Raw genomic sequence first — 25,544 nt, forward strand, 5'->3', positions numbered from 1 at the left:
CCTTGTGAAATGTAGTGTTGGTGAAGATGTTCCCTTTCTGCAGACTGCAGCTTTGTCCTATTGATGTTGTCCTTAGCCTTGCAGAAGTGTCTTGGTTCCATGGCGTTCCATTTGTCAGTTGTTGATCCTAGTGCCTGCCCTACCAGCGTTCTGTTCACAAGTTGACTCCTGTGCCAGTTGGTCTGAGGCCATCCCCATCTTCTCTTCTCTCAGGGCTTCCTTCAGTCCTCTGGTCACAGGGCTTCTCTGGTCACCAGCCCCAGCCCAAGGCTATAATGGATGGCTCATTAGCATGTCAGGGCATGACTTAAAGAGCTAATTAGGAATTTCTAAACTGTGACTCAGTAATAAGGAGCTGCACTGCCAAGCGCCTCGGGAAACTGGGGACTAAGACCGAAAGCACTTGCTTCTCATCTCACAGCCGTGTCTGCACCTTGAGAAGCAGGCTCCCCTTCTAACAAACAGTGCTCCCCTTCTAACAAACAGTGCTCCCCTTCTAACAGTGCTCCCCTTCTAACAGTGCTCCCCTTCTAACTAACAGTGCTCCCCTTCTAACAAACAGTGCTCCCCTTCTAACAGTGCTCCCCTTCTAACAGTGCTCCCCTTCTAACAGTGCTCCCCTTCTAACAGTGCTCCCCTTCTAACAGTGCTCCCCTTCTAACTAACAGTGCTCCCCTTCTAACAGTGCTCCCCTTCTAACAAACAGTGCTCCCCTTCTAACAGTGCTCCCCTTCTAACAAACAGTGCTCCCCTTCTAACAAACAGTGCTCCCCTTCTAACAGTGCTCCCCTTCTAACAGTGCTCCCCTTCTAACAGTGCTCTCCTTCTAACAGTGCTCCCTGTGGAGAGGAGGACTGAGAGTGTGCAGCTGTTCTCTGGGCTGCAGGGACTCAGCCCCTAAGCCTGCTTGCTTCTATTTCTGTCTTTCCTTGTGGTTTCCAAGCCTCAGGATTGCTGCCCTGCACCGCTGGCTCATGTGTGGTCCGGTCACACTTGGCTTTTTCCTTTTGACTTGCTCATCTTTAACCTCCACTTAGTGCCCGCCCTGCTTAAGAGGCTGTGTTGTTAAGTGCTGATGAGCCATGATGTTCCTAGGCAGAGCTAAGGGTCAGGAAGCAAGGAAAAATGGGCTTAGGTGGGGGAAGGCTTGTGAGACACCCTCTGTCCTTCACTGGGCTGTGGAGAAAGGCATTTTCTGTTCCTAATTCTCCTCTACCTTCCATGTGGAGCCCCATGTTTGGGTTTTTGTAGCTGTTGTGGTGTTTCTGATTAAGTGGTGGGCCTGGCTAGACCCAGGCTTCATTCTGGGCACTTAGATAAGGACCTTTTCTGTGGGCTCACATGGGTGTACTTGGTGGGTGTGGGCAGAGTCTGGCTGGGTTCTTACTCCAGGCCACACCCCTGCTTTGCCTCTGGTCTAGAAACCTGTCAGGTGTAATCAAGTGTCAGGGCCTGGGTCTTGCTCCTCCTAGCAGTGGAGATAAAAGCCAGCCGGACCAGTCTGCCTCCTGACACCTCTGAGCTACCCGCAGCTCTGCTGGGGACCTGCCTGCCTGTACAGGTAAGGGTGACTGCTCCAGCCCCACCTTGTTGACGTTAGTGTATCCACATCAACTGAAGGGGAGTGATAGGGGCATCTCTTAGACCTGCTGGTCTGCCCTTTGATGGATGGCCCTCTCCAGATCCCCTGCCTCCACCCTGGTGCTAGATGAGTGTCTTCTTCTAGTCCAGTTTCTGGGCCTGTGGTTCTTTGTTGCTCAAGTTCCAAAGCAGGTCCCTCAAAAATTTGGGTGAGTGGCACTTGTCTCTAATGGCCTGCTGGCCTCCTCTGAGCACATCCTTTGGGATGCCTGTTGTTGCTGCTGCCACTGTGGCAGCGGGACTCCCCTAGGTGCCTAATCTCTTCTGTGCAGACAGATGTCACCTAGTAAAGGAGAGGACAGAGCCTGGCTGTCAGCGTGGTGGCTTCCAGACTTGCATCACCTCTTTGCCCTTGGAAGTCAGCGAGGCTATGCTAAGGCTCTGAGTTGGACTGGCACAGGGTGGGTGGCAAGAGGCATGGCAGCTCCTGGCAGCTCCCTAATGCTCACACAGCTGAGCTGGCATGTTGAGTGTGCCGGCTGGATGAAACATCCCTCTAGGTTAGCGTCCTCCTCTGGTGTTCTTACCCTGCTCGCAAAGGAGTGTTGTGTTCAGGCTCACAGTGTCGCTGCTGTGGTTTGAACAGGCACTGGGTGTTGCTGATATCCCGAGGGATTGGGACCTGCTTGCGTGACTCCCTCTCAGATCTTTTCCCACGGTTGCGAAATGACTTCTTGGGTAAGCAGCTCTGTGTAACTAACCAGTGTCATGCTTGCAGAAGCACACCCTTGGGGGCATCACCTGCCGTCTTTGATGAGATAGTGTTTCTCTTGGGCCACCATCAGCTGGAGTGGGATAGAGGGAGGGGCCATCACTGTGGCTGATTAGGGCCCGGTGTCCACTTTGTCTGCAGGTTAGAATGAACTTGGACCTGCAGGTCCTTCAGTAGAGTATGTTTTATGCTGCAAAAAATACCCTCATCTTTAGGAGAGAGGGAACTCTGAGCTGTGTTGGGAGTGGGGTGGGGGTGGGGATTGTTCTAAGAAGATGAGCTTCTGCTTCATGGAGAAGAGAAGCCCTTGGATTCTGTCTGTCCTTGTGTTGCCAGGTTGGGAGCTGGGAGGGTCCCCAGCCGGCCGAGTACTAAGGGGTGTCAGAACTGCAGGTGAAGCATTTCGCACCTGTTCATATCGCTCTCAAGCCCAGTCTCCTCTTAGGAGTGTGAGTGCACATCCTGGTCTAATAAGGGGCTAGCCCTACCTGAAGGGCCACAGGCTCTAGACTGGTGTGAGGGGAAGTTAAGATTCTCCTCTGCAAAAGTTCAGTTCCCTCTCATCCTCAGGGATCTAGCCCTGTGAGTACCCAAGCCGCAGGTGCGCTGTGAACGTGATGCTTGCTCATGGTGCACTCGACTTTACAGATTAAGGGCTCAAAGAGACAAACAGTAGCTCACACAATCACTCAGAAACCAGGAGAGTGAACGAAGCATGCTATAAGAGAAATCACTTAAAACACACATTGTTTACACCTGGGATTTTGCATTGCTGTTTTGAACTGTGGAAGCCAAGCCATGTGGAAAGGGGGAAGGAGGGGGTGGGGAGAGACCCATTAGGCAGTTTTACCCAGAGTCAACTAGGGCCTGATCATTTCACAATCAGGTACCAGGTTGTGATGCTTATCATGTTTGAAGTAATGGTGGGACAGGGTGTACAGCACCCTGAGAAGCAGGGATGACAATGAGATGACAATGACAAGGCCTGGCTTGGGTTCAGAAGGCAGAGCTGCGCCCCAGCCCCTGGGGGCATGGGATGCTGGGGGGTAGTTAATGAAGCCTTGGCATAGGGATCAAGAAAGAAATGTTTCTGGGTTCTTAAAGCTACACAGACATCTTGGAAGATTCTAGATGTACATCCAGTGGCCAGCAGGAGAGGTGAGTGGGGTAGCCTCACTACCCTGTTCTATAATTAACCAGTCTCCTCTCTCGTGCTGGGGTGGGCCCTGGACTTCTCTACAGTACTGAGCTGTAATCCAGCACCATGAGTTCAGAGAGAGAGAGAATGGTGTGTGTATGTTCGAGACAGGAACTCGCTACATATGCCTGGCTGTCCTGAACTTGTTCTGTACATTGTGCTGGTGTTTGCTGGCTGGGCAGGGGAGAAGATAACATATAAGACCCATTAGTATTTGTCAGGTAGGAACAGTGAAGAAGTGCCACCCCAAAGCAACAGACAGTTACCAGAACAGTAACTATATCTATGGTCCAGAGCAGAACCATCGTGATGTTTGGGGAGGGGGTGGTCCACTGTTCATCCACACTGGACACACTGCTTGGAGCCAGGGCTGGCAAGACTGAGTATTGTCAACACTGCAAGTTGAGGGAAAGCTAGCAAGTGGCTGTGGCCTCTGGGCATGTTAGGAGTAGAGGAGACCAAAGGGCACCACACTAGCTCGTCCTTGTGCTGAAGAAAGAAAGGCCTCAGATGCTGAAGAAGGCAGAGGAAGCAGCCGTGGACTTCCACAGGGGATGAGCCAACCTAAGCATTCAGGTCGCTGTTACGACTCAGCGCTCGACCAGGTTACTAGAATCTGACACTGGAGTCAGGTTCTGTCCACGTGAGAGTGATTTCATGAAGTCCACAGAGCCCTGAGGTGTGCAGGCTCAGGTGCCAGAGAACAAGGTAATGATGTGAATGGAGCTGGAGCGATGCCGTAGAAGTAAGTAGTTGTAGACTGGGGGCGTCCTAAGACTCCTGGCTTTTGGTTTGGAAGGAGTGGTGGGGGAGGGAAGCACAGAGCCAGGCCTCAGCGGTTAGAACATCAGTATTTGCTCCTTTTGTGGGAAGTTATGGTTCATGAGTCTGGCAAGATGGCTTCCTGGTGAAAGCCCTATAACAGCAGACTGCCACCCCACAGGACAGGCTGATCTATGGGCCACTCAGGCAGGAGGCTCACAGGCTGAGCTCTGCAGGCCAGTCCCTACCCTGTATCCTTGGTCTGCCTGCTTGCTGCTTGTTGAGAGGACAGTGAGGGTGGGCAGAAGCCCACAGAGACTGAAGGACCAGTGTGCGCCCTGAAATGTGATCCCTTCCCCATCATCAGAAAACGCAGTGCATGAAGTTGTGGGAAAATGTTGGCTGTCCTCCCCTAGATTGGCAAGCACCCGAGGATAAGTGGAGGGGGCCTTGGGAGTGCACCCCAGGGCTGCTGGGAGGGGGTGGTGACTCTGGTCATCTGCTACAGCATGGGGTTGTACAGACTTGGTTTTAAGCAGATGAGTCAGAGGTCCAAAGAGGAGTTCCTGCTGTCTACTGTCCTGGGAAAGTGTGAGAGCCACCAGAGACCATTGCTCCAGAGACAGAGCTTAATACTGACAGATGATGTCTGTTACTTCTGGGATTGAGAACAGGTCCAGGACTGCTCTGGTTGACATGTGACTCTCGGGACCCTTTACCTCCCCATATTTGATCTGCTCTGGATGCCATTCATCTTGGGGCGCTTGTGGGGAGATGGGTAGTTTGTGTCCTACCAAGCATATAGCATGTGCGGACATGTCTGTGGGGCTGTTTGGAGGCCAACAGATCCCAGGGCTGGACCAGGCTATCTGTGGGCAGAGCAGGGACACAGGCAACAGACAGAATGACCAAATGGCTCTTCAAGATGCCCAGCAGGGGTCATCAGAACCCCTGTGACTGGGAACTTGGTGCTGTGGTCAGGCAGTGGCAGAGAGCAGATGGAAGGCTTTCTTCTCTCTGCCAAGTAGGACCAGCAGAGCCACCAGCCAGCAGCCAGGCTGGTGGAACTCCTGTTCATGAGCTCGGCCTGCGGACTGCAGGCAGGAGAGCAGATGAGAAAGTTTACAAGGAGCAGAAGGCCCAGGCTCAGCCTGGCTCCACACTGCCTACCCAGAAAAATGAGGGGTGCTAGTGGCCATAGTGCGGGGCCCACAACCAGGGACCAGTCTGTTTTGCAGCTCACTTGAGACCAGGCCAGCTTGGGGACACGAGGAGCTGGTGTCTGATTCTCTGTCTCTTCATGAGTATGTGGCAGCTTCAAGCGTCTATTCAGAGCAACTGGCCCTGAATTTGAAGAACCCAAACCATCTGTTCTCCCTTCCACCCCAGCCCCTGGGTGAGAGGCTCTGTGAACAGTGGCCTCTGGCCAGTGTAGCTGTGTTGGGACAGTGCCGCCTTGCCCGCCCTCCCTCCCCATAAGCCCTGTATTTTTAGTAGGTGACTTTGTGGAAGTAGGTGACCCGGCACCTTCAGGGAGGCACCAATCGCATTAAGACTGATGGTCTAACTGGACAGGAGGGGTGGTGACGGGCTGGCCTCTGCCAAGGTCACCCTTCCCAGTCCTTCTGTTCACACCCACAAACCAGACTCTAAAGCTCAGGGTTTCTGTTTTCCCGAGGGGCGAGGGGTTACTGCAGGGGCATAGTTTCCACTGTAGCTTCAGATTCTTCCCTTATGACTCCAAGCTTCATACGGAGGCTCCATTCCTGAAGGGAGAGTTGTCAGGTATGGCCATAAATCATGTCCATGGCTCCTTGGGGACCCTGCTGTACACACTGGCTTTCCTAGTGGGGGTGGCATCCCCGAAGCTGGGTGACTTACTGTCTCGCCTCTTCCAACTCTGTGTCCTACCTACGTGTGCATGTGCCCGAGAGCCTGGGTGCCAGTATGCCAGGGTAAGAGTGAGGAGGTCAGAGAGCACATGCTGGGAGTCAGTCCTTTTCCATCATGTGGATCCCAGGAACAAAACTCAGGTTATGAGGGCCACATGGCAAATGCCTTTATCCTCAGAGCTCTCTTGCCCGTCCTCAGCAACCTTGTTTTTTTTTTTTTTTTTTTTTTTTTATTTATTTACTTTATTTTATTGAGTGTACCATGGAAGAGGGAAAAATGGATGGGTGGGAATGAAGGAGGAGGTGAGGAAGGACTACCTCCTCACGCTGGGATGATCCATGCCTTGGGAAGGAGGGCTGTTAGTCCGTCCATAGTCTCGGTGCTTTATCGAAGAGCCTTTAGTTCTGGCCTCCTTTCTGATTCCTCTAAAAGCAGTCATGGAATCCTTATAGATTGTCCTATTATATGTCTTTGGTGAAAGTATTCCATGGCCACTATGCGTTCCCGGAGAGTCCTGATCACTCCTACATGTTACTGATGCTTCCTGTAGATCTTGACGGTCCAGATAAAATCAGACACTGCTGAACACCTTTTCCAAAAGACTAACTCCTGACATCCCATGATAATTGTCAATAATATTCCCTCAGCCACCTGTTAATGGACATTGTTTCTATGCCCACTGAACACTTCTAGCTTAAGCCACACACACAATTCACACCCAGATATACATGAACACACACACACTCACAGACATATATACATACACACTCACATACAGGCACACACTCAGATACACACACACACACATACAACTCACACCTGGATACATGTGAACACACACACATATATATATACTTCAGACACAGGCACACACTCAGATACAGATACACACACACTCAGACACACACAAACACAATCAGAAATACTAGATTTCAAGCTTCCTTACTGGGCTTCTTTCCAAGCAGGATTTCAGGGTTACAAGCTACAGGATGTTTGAACTAAGAAGGGTCCAAGAACCCTTGAGAGTGGTGCCCAAGGTCACACAGCTTCTGGGACAGGTACAAGGCACAGCTGGTGCTAAGGAGCAGGGATGTAGATAGAGGCCACCGAGAGCCTCCTTGGGTTGATTCCACAGCTGCAGGGCTGATAAGACCCCAGGGTCAGTACCACAGAGCCAGCACTGTGAAAGCCCCAGGTCTTCCTGTCTCATTCTTTGATTTAAAGATTATAACATTGATCTTACTTATTAGAATAATTAGCTTTTCTCTGTATTGGCTCCTGAGCACACAATATCAGCACTCTGAGCTACAGGAGACTCTTGTAGGTGAATTCTCAGAGCGTCCTTTCCTGCTCCCTGAGTAGCTGTGGGGTGGGGATGGGGGGCTCTTTTGGTTGGCTGTAGTATTATAGAGGGCCGGGCATTCTAGGCAGAGCCTTTCTACCCTGCTGGCCATGTACAGTATTGGTCTGTCCAACATGGAGTGATGCTAGGCAGAGTGCACTGAGGCATGCTGAGATGTGGGGCCCCGGTCCTTTTACAGTCTAGGAGGACATGTATATAAAAATGTAAAAATCAGCCTATGCAAAAATCTTACTCATCTTGCCATTGAAACTTTTTAACTTGCAATCTAAAAAATCTCACCAGGAACACCAAGTACCAACCAGCTTCCTGGAAGCCAGCAGTCTGACAGGCCTTGGCCTGGACCCTTGTGGGTCTGTCCAAGGCACCTTTGAAAAACCCATCATTCAAAGAAATGGATCCCTTTAGAAATCACACCATAATAAGTACATTTTAAAACATAGTTCCTCCTTGGCCAAGGTGGGTCATTCCTGATTTTGACTTCATGCTACTCCAAGAAGCCAGAATCAGCAGGTGAACGTGGGTTAAGCTAGGGGTACTGGCTGGCTGGGGACCCATCTCTGCCAGGCCTTTTGTCCTGCTGGTGAGAGGGTGGCAGAGGGTACGGAGGTGTTTTGAGGGTAAGCGCAGGCAGGTAAGGCAGGACAGGCGCTGTTCTGGCCTGAGCATAGCTTTCCAATGCCATCCCTATGTGAAAGTAATGAGTTGTTTGTAGGTATTTTAGTTTCTCACTATGTTTTCTATCTGACCTTTTTCTGAAAGGTTGAAAAAAATTATTTTTCAGCCAGGTGTCTTGGTACTTAACCACAATCCCAGCATGCAGGAATTTAGTCGTGAATATGAGGATTAAATATGGGAAGAAAGAAAGAAAGAAAGAAAGAAAGAGACAGAGAGAGAGAGAGAGAGAGAGAGAGAGAGGGAGGGAGGGAGGGAGGGAGGGAGAAAGGAAGGAAGACAGACAGACAGACAGACAGACAAGGTTTCTTATGTTTTGGGCAAGGCAGTTGTCTGCTGCATCCATCCCTCCTGCTGTTCCCAGGGTTTATGTCTGCTTACAAAGGGACACCCAGGTGCATCCTCATCATCCTAGAAAACAGTGCCAGATGCAGGGGCCAGGCGGCTCCAAGCTCCTAGTGCAGAACCCACCCTTCACAGACACAGGCTGGGGTGTCATTCCTCTCCTTTGTGCCTGCCTTTAAAAATGTCTTGGGGGTGATCATGAGCCACCCAGACAGCACCTGGGGAGAACACTTCCAAATATGTGCAGCACCCTGGAGACAGGGCCCCAGACTCCTGGGCTCACGCCATGGCCTGTTTATTCTTTGTTTGGTCTACATAGTAACTTCATTCCCCACGCGTCCCCATGTTGTTGGAAGGGCATTTTACCAGCTGGGTCCCTGAGATCTCCAGCTGCCTTGTTCACTGTCTGCAGCACTGGGCTGGCGACAGGGTAGGTTGCTGCTTTGCTTCTGCATGTGCTTGCTTATGTAAAGATGGGCAGGGTAGACTGGGCTGAAGAGCTGAACAGAAGTCACTTCCTGCAGGTGTCCCTACAGAGCCAGGCTGAGGGTGGGACACAGAACCCTCCACCCTGTGGTCATGTGACGGCCGGAGGGTCCTCTAGTCAGCACAAGTGAGCAGCCACTCTTGCTCCTTCCTAGAACTGCCACAAACAACTGCCAATCCAGAGGCAGAGCTGGAGGGATGGGTGTGGTGAGAACCTTGGAAGCGTGGGCGGGGCCAGTGAACACTAGGCAGCTTCCTCCTGGAGAGGTCCCCGTGCCTCACTGGCCTTCTGACATTCAACAAACTGGGTAAGCTGATAAAACCGTGACCTGGGCTCCTGAACTTAGCAAGCAGAGCAGCAGGCAGCAGCGCCTGGCCACCTGGACAATGTGCTTCCTCAGCCCTCAGAGCCTGACGTGACCAGGTCACGTTCTTCAGACTTAGAACATCAGGAGAGCAGGGTGCCTGAGACCAGACCATGTCACCTTCTCTTGTGCCCCTGAGCCATGGGGTTGATGGGAACACTTGTGGGATGGAGAAGAGATGGGAGGCTAGAACCGCCTGGGACAGAGGCACCAGGATAGTGCTGCCAGTCACTGTGGCGCCACACAGCCCCGCCACTCCTCCAGTCCATCTGGAAGCTTGGAACCATGGCACTGCCCCCAGCAGTCTGCCCCCAGAACTTCCAGCCGCGGTCTGTGAGGTGGACTTGGAGCCCACCTGTGAGTGTGAGAGGTGTCTTCTGAGCCAGGCTTGTCTCTGCACAATGGTCCGGTTTCTGTCCACACTGATGCAGGCGTTAAGTCCTCTTTCATTTATTCGTTTGCTTATTGACTGGTTGATTTTTATGGCTGGATAATAATATTCTACTGTGTGCATATGCTAAGTTTGCTGGACAGTTAGGAGATAAGACAGCTCTAGTTTCTTAACTTCCACGCTGTTGTGCCCCAACAGCTGCTGTGTACTGTGCACTGATGTATGTGTAAAGGCCTCCTCTCCACGCCCTCTCCAATGGTGGCTACACTGTAGATTTCACTTGCACTGTGCCGCCGACTACTGTTCCCAGAATCTCTTTGCCATTTACACGTTGTCTTTAGAGTGTGTTTTTGTTGTCCGAGGCTCTGTCTTGATGTGAGCCCTTTGTTGGACACTGGTCTCGGCATTAGTGACTTGTCCTGTGGCTGCGATGAAATGCCTCAGCAGAGCAGCTGGAGGAAGGGAGTTTCCTCCAGCTCATGGTTGGAAGGCAGGGAAGGCGTGGAGTGGGATTGTGAGGAGGGGTTGGTCGCAGTGTGCCCCATTTCCTGTTTACTTTGCCTAGGGGCCTCTAGCCTGTGGGATGAACCCACCCACATTTAGGATCAATTTTTCTACCATAATTAACCTAATTTATATAATACTCCTCCTTCTACCCATGTCTGTCTGACTCTGTGTGTGTGTGTGTGTGTGTGTGTGCAAGAGAGAGAGATAGAGAGAGAGAGAGAGAGAGAGAGAGAGAGAGAGAGAGAGAGAGAGCTTCTATGCTTCTATGTCCCAGGCAACTTCAGCACTCAGCTTTCGCTTTCCTCCTTGTCCATCCAGGCCAGGTGTCTGTTCATTGTTGCGTATCCCAGGCTGACTGACACACCTCTGGGAGTCTCCTGTCTCCACCTCCCATCTCCCAGAAGGGACACTGGGATTACAGCCTCAAACCACCACATCTGTTCTCACGTGGGTTCTTTGGATTTAAACTCTGGTCCCCATAAAACAAGTACTTTACCCCCTGATCCATCTCCCAAACCTAACTAATCTGTATAACCACTTCCTGACATGTCTAGAGGCTTGTCTTTTTGGTGATTCCAGATCCTACCAAATTGCCAGTCAGTACTAACCATCACGACTGCTTACCAGGTATGTGACTCGTAGGCCTCACAGAGTCTGCAGCTGTCTCCTCATGTTGTCCCTGTGTCCTTCCTCTGCAGAAGCCTCTCAGTTCGATGCAGTCTTTTTCATCTGCTTTTGCTTTTCCCATACACGGAGAAGGTTTGGGCACAGGGATGGTGTCCTCGCAGCTACTCATGTCCAGCATATGCTGGGTGCTGTTCTTTTATCATCCTTCAGTGTCATTACAACCCAGCCCTGAATTGAGAGGAGGGTGGGGCCAGCATCAGAAGGTAAACTGGAGAGCCCACACATGGAACACCCTGCGTGGCTGAGGACCTCTGGAGTACCATAGACCTGTAGTGGAGGCACACCTATTGGGTGGCTGCTGGCACTGGCTGTGGAGAGGGCCATTACCCATGAATGTTTAAACATGTCATTTTGGCTGCACCAGGGGGCACAGGTCAGGGAGCTGAGAGTAGACAAGGCTGTGTGCTGGCTCTCCACCAGAAGAGATGGATATGCCGAAATACCGTAGTCAAAGCTTTGGCCACACACAGGAGTTCCCCACCATAAGGGCCATCCCAAGGGCAGGCCAGCTACACAAGAAGGGAGACTGAGGCAGAGGGCTGGGGCTGGGGGCAGTGTCATAGAATCCCTGCAAGTTCCCAGAGGGGCACATACCACTAAGAACAGCTTATCGTCTGTGCAGGCAGCAAAGAGGATGTTGGACAGGAGGCTGACTTACTCCATTTATGTGTTTGTTTATAGCATGTATTTAGTTATTGTAGCCACAGTGCAAATGTGGAGCTCAGAGGATGGCTCTTGGAAGTCAGTTCTCTCCTCCCGTATGGGTTCTAGGAACTGAACTCTGGTTGTCAGGCTTGGAAGCAAGTGCCTTACCCTGCCTGCTGCTAGTCCGGCCTAGTTGAAAGAGCTTTAGTGGGCACCTTGCTGGGCATGGTGATGCACACATGTTAATCCCAGCACAGAGGGGCAGAGCTCTGTGAGTTGGAGGACAGCACAGCCCACATGCTGAAACAGCACAACCAGGCAGATGTTTAAAGGGTTTCTGTTTCTTCGGGATCCCTGGAACTGGAAGCAGAAGTATGTTGTAAGGAAGCACCTCCAGTGGAGTCAGAGGCTTCATCGAAACCTGTTGAAGTCTTCATGTGAGCAACGTCTAACTTCTACCTTAAGGAAAGCGGGCTGGTCCTCAGCAGGCCCCCAGTTGACTGGGTGCCACCCCAGTGACTCCTCTCACAGCAATCTCAGCTTCTTTTGGAGTAAACGCTCTGCTCACAAACTGTTCGTGTTACCACTGTGTCTACCTCCTCCAAACCCAAGGGACAGTGAGTGCTCAGGTGAGGGCCCTGTTGTCCCGTGCTCCTCCCAGTGGACATCTATAGGTGACTCTCATCCCTTGAGAGTTGAGGCCCATCGGACAGAACAGTGCAGCTGGGGGAGGGGGGTAGAATCTGCCCTGGGGCCAGACTCCGCTCTGCCTGGATGTTCTTTGAGCTTAGTCATGGATCTCACTGCAGGCCTAGCCCCTTGTTGCTGACCCTTTCCCTGCTTTGGCCATCCCATAATGTAGACGTGGGAGCATCCCTGTGCATCCTGCCGCTGCTTCCGGGAGCACCTGTTGCACTCTGGAAATCTTATGAGCTACCTTGAAGATGACTCCTCCTAGCCATCTTAGAGCTGTCCTGGGTCCCCAAGAGCTGGACCTCCCCCCTGTTCTATGGGTGATGCCACGCTCAGGCAGGAAGTGTAAGGGCAGTGTTGCACACACAGCCAGTCACATCTGCCTTGATCTAGTGCAAAAGCACCCCTCCTGAGGCTGTTTAGATTCACCAGTCTGGAGAGGTGTGAGGTCCTCCCTGTGAGAGCCACACTTCCGTTACAGCCAGACAGAAAAGCCTGGTGCTACCTACACTCCCTGCCCAGTGGCCAGGCTCCTAGCATGATCGAGTGACCCATCCCTTTATGTTAGCGTGCCTGTCTCACCAGGAAGGGTTCCCACTGCTCTTGGGAAAGAAGTTCTGAGACAAGAAGAAGAAATTCCTGAATTTTCAAATACTCTTTTTTCCCCCTTCAGATATCAACTCCAGGTCTAGAAATAAACTCATGAGGGCTGCAAGTAAGGGGGGGCTGAGGGGTCCCTAGTATTGAACTTCCAGGTGGCTGATTGCTCTTATCATACATCAACAAATGTCTGTTACCTAGCATTCCCTGAGAGTGAGTAAGAGCCACAAGGGTGGTGCCGGTCTCTGCCTGTGTAAGCACTGAGAGATCAGCTGGACTGAGCCACCCACAGAAGACTTGTGTTGGGAAGGAATGCTGCCAGGCTCCAACACAACCCATCACAACAGTTTCTCAACCGGGGGTCCAGAGAAAGCTGAGTGTAGTTTCCTAGTCTGTGCTGGAGGCTCTGGCCGCAGCTTCACGGAGCTCAGAGCTGGTGCTGATGTCTTAGCATCGGGTGCCCTGTTCACAAGGCCAAAACAGGCCAGATGTAGTGGCCAGGCAGAAGGATACCTGAAGAAGGAGTTATAGAAGGCCTGTGTTGTGCAGCGTCTTTCCTGTCAGCAATGGGGCTCTGGGTCCCTAAAAGAGAAGACAGTAATGGGAGCCCTGGCCAAGCTGAGTCCACTATCCCCACATGGGTGAGGTTCATCTGTGTGAGGGATAGGTCCTTGAGTGATGCTCTGGCCCCAGGGCTGCTTTACCTCAGTAGTTCAGAATCTTTCAGCTCAGTGTTTGACTCCTTCCTTCTGGATTCTGAAGCCACAGAGTACCGGGCATTAAGCATCTGAGGCTTCCATACGGTGCACAGGCTGGGAATGACTCATCTTACACTGCATCAGACTCGGGAACCCAAAGCACAGAGGCATGAACCTGGGGACTCTGGGACTTGGTCAGCCTTCTGTTTGGGCCTGGAGCCTCTGACCACTAGGTAAGGAACCTGTGATTCTCTTTGGTCCCAGTCCTGGGGCCGTTGATGGTCAGGGCCGAGTGACCTGCATCACGTCATAATAGCTCCTAGAAAAGCTGCTTATTGGATTAGTGTATGTCCCACAGCAGAGCCTGCAGCGGTGCCCAGACAACAGGCTGCCCTGTGCCCCGCTTCACCACGTCCTCTGTTACTAGGTAGTCTGGAAGGCACTGCCCGGCATAGTTCTCAGGACAGTCTACCTCCCTTTGTCCAGTAGTGTCAGTGCCTACCTGACGTGGGCAATACAGGCCGAGTTACATCTTCTGTCCCTGAGTCTGCTCCACAATCTGCCAGAGACCTGCACTCACAGCCAGGCTCCTCCTCATCACCTCTGAGAAGCTCACAAGACAGAGGGTAGCGATGTTGGCCAGCCCTTCAACCTGCCTCTTCTCTGGGGTCTGCGTCGCCCTGCTGGCTGTGGCCCTGGCCTATTACTTGTACTGGTGAGGGAGGCCTGGTGCAGGCCGTGTGAGTTTGGGGACCGTGGTGTGAGTGAGGTGGGTGTGTGAGGGGCTGAGGCCGGGCGGGTGCAGGCAATGTTGGGCAGCAATGGTGCTGACGCTGTCGTGCAGGTGGTTTAGAATGTACAGTGCAGGTGTGAGCACTGTGGGTGCGGGAGGTACGGTGGGACGCCTGCCTCCGAGGATCTGCTCTGTCCCTTGGCTTGCACTCTGAGGCCATAAGAGCTGGGAAGGGGTCAAGGGACAGGAGCTCATCTGTTTTCCCAGTTCCCAAATCATGTTGGAGGTTGTTAGGGATGTCACCTGTGCTGGATCCTTTCCAGCTGACTGAGGCTTGATTGACAAAGTTTATCTGTGTTTTCTCCACAATCTTGTGCACCCTTCACCTCTTTCTGGCCTATGTACTTCATGGCCTTGCCCTGCTGGGTGTAGCAGCTTAGATGGGATCTGTGGATGGAACCGAGACTGGTTAGTGCCCATCACAGGAGCTAGACTCTGCCTGCTCCAGGGCACCATGGCCATCGAGCCACCAATGAGCCTCAGTAAGGTGGGGATGTGCTGCTGCTGTGGCTGTGTAGAGGACAAAGGAGACTGGCCAATGGGCAGCCCTCTGAGGGGTCAGCACCCCTGCTTTGGGTGTTATCGTCACATGATACAGGGGAATCCAAACCAGGGTTGTGTCAGGGGTGTGCCGAGTGAGGGAACAGTGTGTCATCGTGCATGTCCTCTTGGTTATAGGGCTTGCGGTGTTGGACCTGGCCAGGTAGCAGGTAGTGAGGACCCTGGTTCACAGCAGGGTCTCACAGGGCACCCAGGTAGTGAGCACTGAGTGACACGGGCAGTTCGCAGCCCTACAGGCTCAGCTGAGGGTGTGGAGGGCATGCTGTCTGTCCTTCAGTGCTGGAGCTGGGCCCTTGTCCTGCCTTGGTAGGAACATGTGGAGGGCATGCTGTCTGTCCTTCAGTGCTGCAGCTGGGCCCTTGTCCTGCCTTGGTAGGAGCATGTGGAGGGCATGCTGTCTGTCCTTCAGTGCTGCAGCTGGGCCCTTGTCCTGCCTTGGTAGGAGCATGCTGCTTGCTGTTCTGCATGACCCTGACTTCTCTGCTGTGGACATGTGTCGCAGCTGACTGAACAGTTGTCTGAGCCACACCATTAAGTCACATCCTAGAGTCTCCAGACCTGGCCCCATCTCCAGTGTCTTTTCAGTAATTGCTTCAAATGTCTGTGTAAGATTTCCCCAAGACGTCCCAGTGATAGGAAAGACGGGATGCTGACCTCTGACTGTGCATCCGCCATCTCTTGAGTCCCCTTTATGCCCTTACAGCCTGTCCAATCAGCCCTTGAGCCAGGAAATGTGTGTGACTTAGTTTGATGAAAAGCATCCGAGTTAAGAACTCCCACCCAGGCTTCTCCCCAATGCAGCCTGTAGGCAGGCCCTGGGTGCAGGGCACCAGACCGTGCTATGCCCGTGTACTTTAAATGTTCAAGCTAATATAATCTGTTTGTGGCATGGACTTAAACAGTTTCCCATTTCAAAAAAAAAAAAAAAAATCTCTCTGAGAAGCAACTGAAATGGAGAAAGGCATTTATCGGCTTGCCTGTGCAGTGTGGGGCCTGTGCAGTGTGGGGCCAGTGTGGGGCCTGTGCAGTGTGGGGCCTGTGCTGTGTGGGGCCTGTGCAGTGTAGGGCCTGCCAGTGTGGGGCCTGTGCAGTGTGGGCCTGTGCGGTGTGGGGCCTGTGCAGTGCAGTGTGGGGCCTGTACAGTGTGGGGCCTGTGCAGTGTGGGGCCTGTGCAGTGTGGGGCCTGTGCAGTGTGGGCCTGTGAAGTGTGGGGCCTGTGCAGTGTGGGGCCTGTGCAGTGTGGGGCCTGTGCAGTGTGGGGCCTGTGCAGTGTGGGGCCTGTGCAGTGTGGGCCTGTGCGGTGTGGGGCCTGTGCAGTGTGGGGCCTGTGCGGTGTGGGGCCTGTGCGGTGTGGGGCCTGTGCAGTGTGGGGCCTGTGCGGTGTGGGGCCTGTGCAGTGTGGGGCCTGTCAGACTTCTTAGAACCCCATATTGGGATGTGATCCCATTTTGAATGTACTAACCCCTCAATAGCCTATGTGGGCGTCAGCTTAATACTGCCTCAAAGCTTTTCAGAGTTGGACTTCTGATGCTTCCTGTTATCTGAGTCAGAATGATCAGTGGTCATTTCTAAATAACAAACCAGAGGCAAAGTCTCAACTGCAGTAAGAGTTGCTGAGAGGAGTGTGGAACTTGGAGCTGCTTAAGAATCAGACGTGTGTGTGTGTGTGTGTGTGTGTGTGTGTGTGTGTGTGTGTGTGCATATTAGAGTGTATATATGAGTTTGTGTGAGAAAATGTATTGAGTGTGTGTGTAGAAGTATGTATGTATGTATATGTATGTATGTGCGTATATGTATGAGTATGTATGAGAGAGAGTATGTATGTGTGTCTGTGTGTGTCTGTGTGTGTGTGTATAAGAGAGCGTGTGTGTGTGTGTGTGTGTGTGTGTGTGTGTGTGTGTGTGTGGGTGTAAGTAACCGAAGCTTCCTCAGGCACTGAGAAAGGAGCTTTGCTTGGCACACTCACACAGTAGGGGCTAGGAACTTAAGCTAGTGATCTGATGAAGCAACTGGCCAGAGCCTTGTAAGAAGGGAGGTGATTGGTCATCTTCAGAAAGGGGTGGAACACACAGCTTCCTGACCTCCGGCTTCCGAAAGCCCCTGTTCTGACTCTTTCATGGAATCAAAAGGGCCGATCACATGGTTTGACCACAGGGGTTTACCATGTGAGCTTAACATGGCCATTTGTGTTGCTTGTCAGGAGAATGGTGCCACTGTTTGCTGGTGGGACCCTGGGTAACCTCACAATTGGCTTAGGGGATTTTCCAGGCTTTGTGTGTTGGAGTCAGGCCTTGCTACCTCCTGACTCAAGACTGCCCAGACGCTCGCTCCATTTACCCTCAAAGCCACCGGGTGGTCCTGACAGGAGCAGTTAGCCTATTCTCTTCAGATGAGAAAGAAATTGGTTTATACATTATCACTTAGATAACAATCAGCTCAGTTCTTTGGAGCTAATGTTTTTTAATGCAGTTAGACGTTGGAGTGTCATAGGGTTTTTTGGACTCTTTAATTTGTTGTATCTTAATACAGTTTTTAATATCAGTAGAAACTTAGTGATCCAGTTGGCCTGATCTGACTAACATTCTTTCCTTTTTCCTTATAGTTTATCTTGGGTTCTGAGATTTGGGATTTCAAGTGGAGGTATCCCAGAGTGAAATCCCTTCAGGGAGGTTGAAAAGCCAGAGTTTTAAAGTCTCGATTATACTGAATGATGAAAAGATTCTTTTATGAATGACAGAAATCCCAGAATCTTGATCGTGACAGCTTGGTCCGATGACATGGGAGGTCTGGGTTAGCAAGTGCGAGCTAACGTGGTGGAGAGGACACAGGTGCACCCTCACCGTGTCATCAACACCCGGATTAGTGTTGTTTCTTTAGCTCAGGAATATACCAAGAAAAGAGCTAAGTGTCTTAGAGAACTAAAAAATATTAGTGTATGTGTACATGTGTGTACTTGTGTGTGTGTGCATGTGCATGCTTGTGTGCATGCATGTGTATGGATGTGTATGTATGTGTGTGCATGTGCATGCTTGTGTGCATGTGTGTATGTATGTGTGTTTGTATGTGTATATATGTATGTGTGTGCATGTGTGTGTGCGTGCATGCATGTGTATGTGTGTGCTCAGCATAGAATGTATGTGGAGGTCAGAGGGTTCTCTCACCTTGTGTGGGCTTCCAGGATAGAGCTCAGATCATCAGTCTTCCGTGATAAGTGCCTTTACCATCTTACCACTGCCCAAACATTAAAAAAATGTAAATATGAGAGGACATGTGGATTATAAACAGTGAGAGGTAATGGCAGTGTCCAGCACTCATGGCCGCCCCTCTGTGGTTGGTGTCCAGCACTCATGGCCGCCCCTCTGTGGTTGGTGTAGTGCACATGAATTTCCTGAAGCATATGATGTCTGTACAGATGGGCTTAGAACAGCTGGCACAACTTTGAGGTGAGATATGAATCTAGTTTACTTCTTGGCTTTGCTGCACAGGCACGGTGAGCCACACAGACATGGTGAGCCACACCCACACAGCCCTTTCATCCAGGCTGAAGGGAGTTCTGCTCCTGTGTCTTTTTCCCCAGTGGATGGAAGCAGCCTCAATGTTTCCTGCTTCTCTCTAGCTCTTCTCCTGGGAGCTGACTGTGGGAACTCTGTGACCAGCTCTGAATTTATATTATTATGCTCAAAAGTCCCTTATGGTGATGTACAATGTCTTCTTTGGTAGAGATGGCTCACACAATCCTTAGTGTTTTACAGGACTCCCAACACTTACTTTATAAGCAGACAACAATTTTCTGGAGGGTAGACCCTAGAGTCACCGGTGTTTTGTAGGCTGAGGATGAAGGTGCCAGTCAGTTTTGACAATTAGTGCCATATTTATTTAACCATCAACCTAGATCACAGGTGCAATGACAGTTTTGTGTAACCAGTCAAATCTTACAAATAGGCTCAGATATTTCCCCAGGAAGGTAGTTTCACAACTATGCAATGTAGCAGGAATACCCTGCCCTAGTTAGAGTTTATGGCTGTGATGGAACACCATGACCAAAAGCAAGTTGGAAAGGAAAGGGTTCATTTGGCTCACACCTCCACAGTCAGGGCAGGAACTCAGAAAGGCAGGAACCTGGAGGCAAGAGCTGATGCAGAGGTCACCACCCACCATAGCCTGGGTTTCCTCCTCAGTCACTAATTATGAAAACTTTTATGGCTTGCCTGAGGTTTAATCTTAGGGAGGTGTTTCTTCAATCAGCACTCCCTCCTCTCTGATGACTCTAGCTTATGCCAAGTTGACATAAAACTAGCTACCCAGCCTCTGAGTTGTTGAAAATCCTTTTTAAAAGACTTACTTATTCTGCATGCAGAAGTCAAGTCACGCCTGCCATGCTGCTTGTGTGGAGGGCAGAGAATAGTTAGGAGTCGGTTCTCATCATGCGCATTGTTGACACAGGGTCTCTTATTGCTGTCACTGTGCGTTGTATACCAGGCTACCCCTTCCCTGAGCTTCTGTCTGGTTCTCTTGGCTCCCCACCCATCTCACAGTGTGAGCTCTGAGATGGTACATGTGCTTTTTATGTGAGATCCAGGGCTCAAAAGCAGGTATTTAGGTTTGCATGGTAAGTATTTTTATCCATTGAGCCATCCCCCAGCCCCGATAATTCCTTGCAGACTTTCCCACTGATAAGGGGTAGTAGCTATCTAGCAAGTGAAACCATTGGCCAATGGGAGAACATATAGACATTTGGAGAAAATCTAATCATGGAGTTTTATGTGACTGTATCAGTAAACAAATAAAATAAATTTAAAAAATCCTTGTTCTGCAAGCCAGACTTTCTATAATTGTCACTGAGAGCAGACTAACATTTGAGGAAGCCTGGGAGTGAGATGGTGTGGTGAGTTAGAACATTTACAAACCCGCTGTGAAAGAGGAGCCAAGTCTAAGCTCTGTGTGTGACCAAGCACATTAGTGCCATCTGTAAACCTTAAGATGCTGCTGGAAGCCAGATAGTGGTTATACACGCCTTTAATCCCAGCACTTGGGAGGCAGAGGCAGGTGGATCTCTGTGACTGCAGATTTTGCCAGTTACTTTTAAGAACTTTAGAGGAAGATTGGATTTTACTCTAAATAAAGCAACCAGAGGCAAATAATCACCCTGCACACATACAACATAGAGTGAGATTCATTTTACTCCTCCAATGACAGTGGGGCATCCTCAGGCCCCGCTCATGTTCCCAGAACTGTTGGTGAGCAACCCAGCCTTTAGCTCAAGGAAATAAGAGTTCATTCTGGAGCCAAATAGGAGTGACCAAGGCCCAGGAATACAGATTTAGGGTACCCCAAAATACCACATCCCAGTGTAGTAACAGCTATATGAAATATTTATAATAACAACGAAAAATCATATATAAGGTGGAAACATCTGGGAGGTTGCTACTGCAAAAATGGGGAAGCCTTTAATGTAGGCTTCAGATGCTGTCTGATGACATTTTTAGCCCGCAGTTGGTGGGAATTAGGATACTCAGTACATTCCAAAAGGATTTGCCTCAATTGTAAAAAATGTCAAACACAGAGGTGGGCTATGAATATCTCTTAAGAGGGCTAAAGATAGCCCAGGATAATTTAGTTCTGGACCTGTAAGATTCCATCTCTCTACAATCAGAAATGTAAGAAATAATGAAACAGCTTTGATGTATCAGGAGACCTTGTGAATCATTTTTGAGGCTCATTTTTTTTTTCTCCCTGGGAATGTTGGTTCACAGAAATTTCTGTCTGGGTGTGGGGGTGGGTGTCACTGCCACACACACAGTCTTGCTGCGGAAGTTCTGGCTTCAGTAGAAAGGGCAGTTGTATCTAGAGACAAACCACCAGAATGACAAAAGTTGGTGTCGGTTGCTATTCCTGGATGCATGAGGTCTGGCCCCCATGCCAGGTGTATGTGGCCACTGTAGCTGAGAGTTCCACTGGAGGTTCTGCTGAGCTGGTTACTTTGAAGAGTGCCAGGCTAGGGGCAGAGGTCAGAGGCAGCTTCTTTGCCAAGAATGTTCAAGGTCCTGGATTCCTTTCTCAGCACCACAAATTAAAAACAAAATGTGCTCAGTGACATAGTCGTATCTTCTCCACAGATGGCACTGTGAGCTATGAGCTATGAGCGTCAGTATTGTCTTTCTGTTTCTTATTTATTTATTTATTTGAGACAGGGTCTCTCTACATAGCCCTGGCTGTTCTGGAACTCACTACATAGACCAGGCTGGTCTTGACCTCACAGAGATCCACCTGCCTCTGCCTTCAAAGTGCTGGAACTAAAGGTGAATACCACCACACTCAACTGTCTTTCAGTTTTCTAATAGTTCATAATTATGAAAACCAGAAAAGCTCCCCAAACCCTATTGCTCCAGAAGCCAGAGGTTACCTTTAGGATAGTGTCTCCCAGGGGAAGGGGCACCCATGCTTCATAAAGTAGTTACTTGGTGTACGAACGTCTGTCTCAGACCAACCGGTAAGGAGTCTACAGCTAGGGTTTGGCAGCTGCATGTCCCAGAAGATGGTGTGCTGTGGCCACAGGGGCTGACCTGTCATAGGACACTATGAATGTGCCTTCAACACTCAGTCCACCTCCTCAGGGGTCTTCTTTGTGCCTTTCTTGGGCCAAGTGCCTGCCTTTGATGACCCCATCTCTGTAGTCACTCGGCTGCAAAAGTGAGTTTGTCCTTTTTTTTTTTTTTTTTTTTTTTAAATAAAATCAAATCTTTAAAAGGGAAATTATTTAGACTCCAAGGGAGGGTATGTGAGGTAAATGTCTTCAGAATTAGGGTTGTAAGCATCCTGGTAGCTCCCAGAGACCACGGGCCTGTGCATTGTTATTGCTTCACTGTGACCTGGAAGATCAGGTGCTTGGCTGCAGGCAACAGGGACACTGAGCCTGAGTTGCTGGGCCCAGACGTGAGGAAAGCCTGAGTCTGTCAGTCCCTGAGCCCCAGGCTAAGAACCAGGCCTCGGCTGCGAGCCCCTGTGTGGGCCTGTCTCCTGCATGCCAGGGCAGCCGTGGACTGTGACTCTGAGTGTCAAGACACTTTGTTGAAGTTGGTCTGCTATCCCGTCTTCCTGAGAGCTCTCAGGCCATACTGGGTGACACCGGGAAGCCCCAACTCTAGGTGTTCCTAAATACACAGTGTGTCAATGGGAAAATCTCTCCCCACCCCCACCTCCCCACAAGCTGCTATCACTCACACCTGTAGGGCTAGCACCAGCTAAACTTGGGGTGCATTGGTGGGAAAGTACCTCTAACCCTCAGGGAAAGAACCAGTTCTTAGCCTTGTCACTGCGTGGCCAGCATGGAGGTCAATTCCCCTCCTTCTGGACTGCAGTTCTTGCTCAGGTTTCATCTCTGGCTCCCCCTCATCAGACGGACCCCAGCGCCCCCACCCCTTCTCTGTGTTGTTTTGCCTCGTTGTACATGTTCACCAGCCCTCATCAGCAGATGAGGGTCATTCCATGTTTGCTCAGTAATCCTAGACTAGGCCCGTGGCCCTTAATCCACAGAGAAAAAGGGACCGTTGTCCCTGCCCAGTATAAAGAGGCAGGTGAAGCTGCAGAGAGCTAAGGGTCAGACCGTGCGCTGCGGCTCGGTGTGAGGTGGTATGGCACAGCTGCAGCTGCCTCCTGTTCTCGGTGAAATCGGCCAGAGCTCTCAGGTCAGAAGACTGAGCTGTACAGTGGGGAGGCCCTGAGAGCAAGCCTTCCTGTGAGCCCCCATGTGTGACATTGTTCCACCCACCAGCTTCCTGTGGCTCGGGAGTATAGCATTGCTTGAGGCTGCCGAGAGTGTGGGTAATCTGGCCTGGCCTCGGCTGCTAGGAACTTGCTTTCTGGCCCCCTCCACAAGCTCGGGTGCTCTCATGTGCCAAGTGTGAACATGAGCTGGCCACACAGCCAGCCCTGACGTTTCACCCACTTGGCAGAATGGCTATTTTTGTACTCTGGGACATAGCTGAGTGGTCACTATACTATCCCTACTCCTGCCAGCCGAGTCCTGTTGCCCTGCTGTGGGAGGAGGCTACAGACTCCCCCAGTCAGGACCCCAACCATCTGTAATCCAGAGTCCAGGGGGATAAGGAGCTTAGAAGAGCAGGTAAGGAGCCAAGGAGCCCTGGAGTGCTTGCCAGGACTGGGAGGGCAAAAGGGAAGCCCAGTGGAGGTCCTGCTTCCTGCCGGAATGGAAGCACAGAGACAGGCTCAGAATGACTTTAAAGGCACTGACCCTGCTGACCTAGATTCCCTGGTCACTGAGAAGAAAGAGCCTCGTATCTCCAGATATAGAAAGTCAGGCTCATCCCTCAACTACAAGAAGGTTGTATATGTTCCCAGGCAGCCAACCCTGATGAGACCCCTTAACCTTGGGGAGGGGGGTGGGGCTTACTAGGATAAGTTATAGACCAAAACTTGAATTTGGTGTCAAGTTCAGGAACAGCAGAGAAAAGTACACACATAAGAAGACAGCAGTTGAAGGGCGTGGAGAGGGGAGAATTTAGGTATGAATTTACATGTTTTTCTCGTGGATGACCTTCCTCCTGAAGGGTCTACCGGCTTCTGTTGAGATCTGAACCAACCCCTCCCAGGGGATGTCAGGGCAGAAAGCCGGGTTCCCTCCTCCCACTTATCCATATATCCCTGAGGCAGTGTTAGATGCATTAAAGGGTCCAAGAGGAGGGGTGTCAAGGTGGCAGGCTCTGGAGTGGCCACTGCAGCAATACAGGTCCCAGGGAGGGGTGAAGGGCACTGGTTAGAAGCAGAGAGCAGTCCAAGGTCATGCTGGGGTCTGTGTGTATTAGGATGGCCACAGGCTACTGCATGTGCCTGGAGCAATTGCAGTGGTCACCACAGAGAAGAAGCCTTTGTTTCTTGTTAAGAGTGGCCTCTGTTATTTCTCACACGTTACTCTTACTGGATTTGTAGTTTAGAAACTGGCTCTTACTTAAAACACATGTACTGAGATTTTCTGACATGGGCTCAACTATTTTAACTGCTGAGAGGGTGGCCCCAGTGCGTGGGAGAAAGTGGGCCCCTTTCTACCCTCCTTCTGTGGTTACCTTGCAGGCCCGCCTTCTCTGTAGCTGTAGGTCCCGGGTGGTAACACACCACTGCCACATGCCCTGTGAAGACTGAGGTTGTTGTTCTGAGACCTATTTAGTCTGTTGCGTTTGAATCTCCACCTTCCCAAAAATCTAGTTTACGTGCATGAAACATGGTGCCAATTTATTGCAAGTGTGACAATGCCCTTGTGCTTGACCAAGGTCTGTTAAAGGCCTGCAGAGGGCCTGCAACTCTGGGTTTGCTCAGGAGGACTCTTTAGTGTCCCTGTGGCATCAAGAGAGCCTGGGGCAGGGCAGGGACATCGTGGAGAAAAGGGTCAGAGAAGGCATTAGGACACCAGCTCCATCCAGCTGAGCTTCTGCCCCGCCTTTGTCCCCCACCTGTCACCTTGGTGGACAGTACCTCTCTTCTGATTCTTCTGCTTGGTAGTCCTGGAACCTTAGGCTTCTGACAGGATGAAGAAAGGCTGCACATTACAGGTGCCTGAGCTTTGTCCCCAGGGAAGGAGCGATGAGCTAGCCCCCACCCCACCCCGCCCAGGAAAAGATAGAATTCAGTTCCACCAGCTTCTTAATTGTGAGCTGCAATGTGTGTAGAAAGGTGCATGGCCAAGAGTGACCGTGGTAATGACAGTTGTACAAGAACTCTAAGAGCAATCTGTCATTGTGCGCATGTGTGTAAGATGACTGATCTGTCATGTGTGTGCGTATGTGAGGGCATGTGTGCATGCATGTTGTATGGCTGTTCATGAATGTGTTAGATATGAGCATATTCATATATGCATGTGGATGAGTATACTTGTGTGCATTGTGCATATATGTGTCCTGCTCATTTGTGTGCTGTTCATGTGTGTGTGCTCAATTAAGTGCACCTGCATTATGCAAAGATGCATGTGTTGGAGCATGGTACTCTGCCCTGGCCAGGGTGGTGTCCTGCTGTAAGGGGAACAGCCACACCTGGGAGCCCAGTCCTGTCACAGGCCCATTGTGGGGTCATCAGGGCTGGAAGCTTTGTGCCTCCCTCTACTTCCCTTCTCACCACCACCACTGCTCAGGACAGGGCAGTCACCAGAAACACCCTGGAGGCCGTAAAGATTCAGGAGCTGGGGACTTGGGTAAGCGAGGGGCATGGAGCATTTCATTTGCTCTTATGCTTGGTGGCACTGGGGCCTGATCAGTCACTGGAGTTGTGTCTGCTGCTCCTACTGTCCACTTCCCTGCCAAGGTTCACTGACTCCCTGGCCTTCTCATTCTTTAGAGACAGCCTGGGGCCTAGGACTCAGCAGAAATCATCTCTCCCATACTAAAGGCACCCAAGGTGAGGGCATTTCTTCCCTCTGGTCCTTTGACTCCTATAAGGGGAAGGGGCTCCAGACCTTGTTGGTACTCACATAAATGGTTTCGTAGCCCTATGCAGTGGTCAGAGACCAAATGGACTACTATGTCCTG

The 25,544-nt window shown here is 50.9% G+C and overlaps 1 protein-coding gene across 7 annotated transcripts in view; it reads left to right on the forward strand.

The window, feature by feature from the left end:
* The window catches only part of AGPAT3 (1-acylglycerol-3-phosphate O-acyltransferase 3), a gene marked incomplete at its 3' end in the record, with an annotated part of 84,470 nt that overhangs the window by 33,914 nt on the left and 25,012 nt on the right, over positions 1-25,544 (forward strand). For 2 of the 7 annotated variants that reach the window (XM_080937806.1, XM_080937803.1), the window contains one exon: positions 25,354-25,413. The exons of 4 other annotated variants lie outside the window; for them this stretch is intronic. Of the gene's footprint in view, positions 1-22,994; positions 23,135-25,353; positions 25,414-25,544 lie in introns of those variants that run through there. One more of the 7 variants, XM_080937805.1, reaches the window with a different exon arrangement.

This window comes from Micromys minutus (genome assembly GCF_963924665.1).
Source record: "Micromys minutus genome assembly, chromosome: 25".
Taxonomy (NCBI): Eukaryota; Metazoa; Chordata; class Mammalia; order Rodentia; family Muridae; genus Micromys; species Micromys minutus.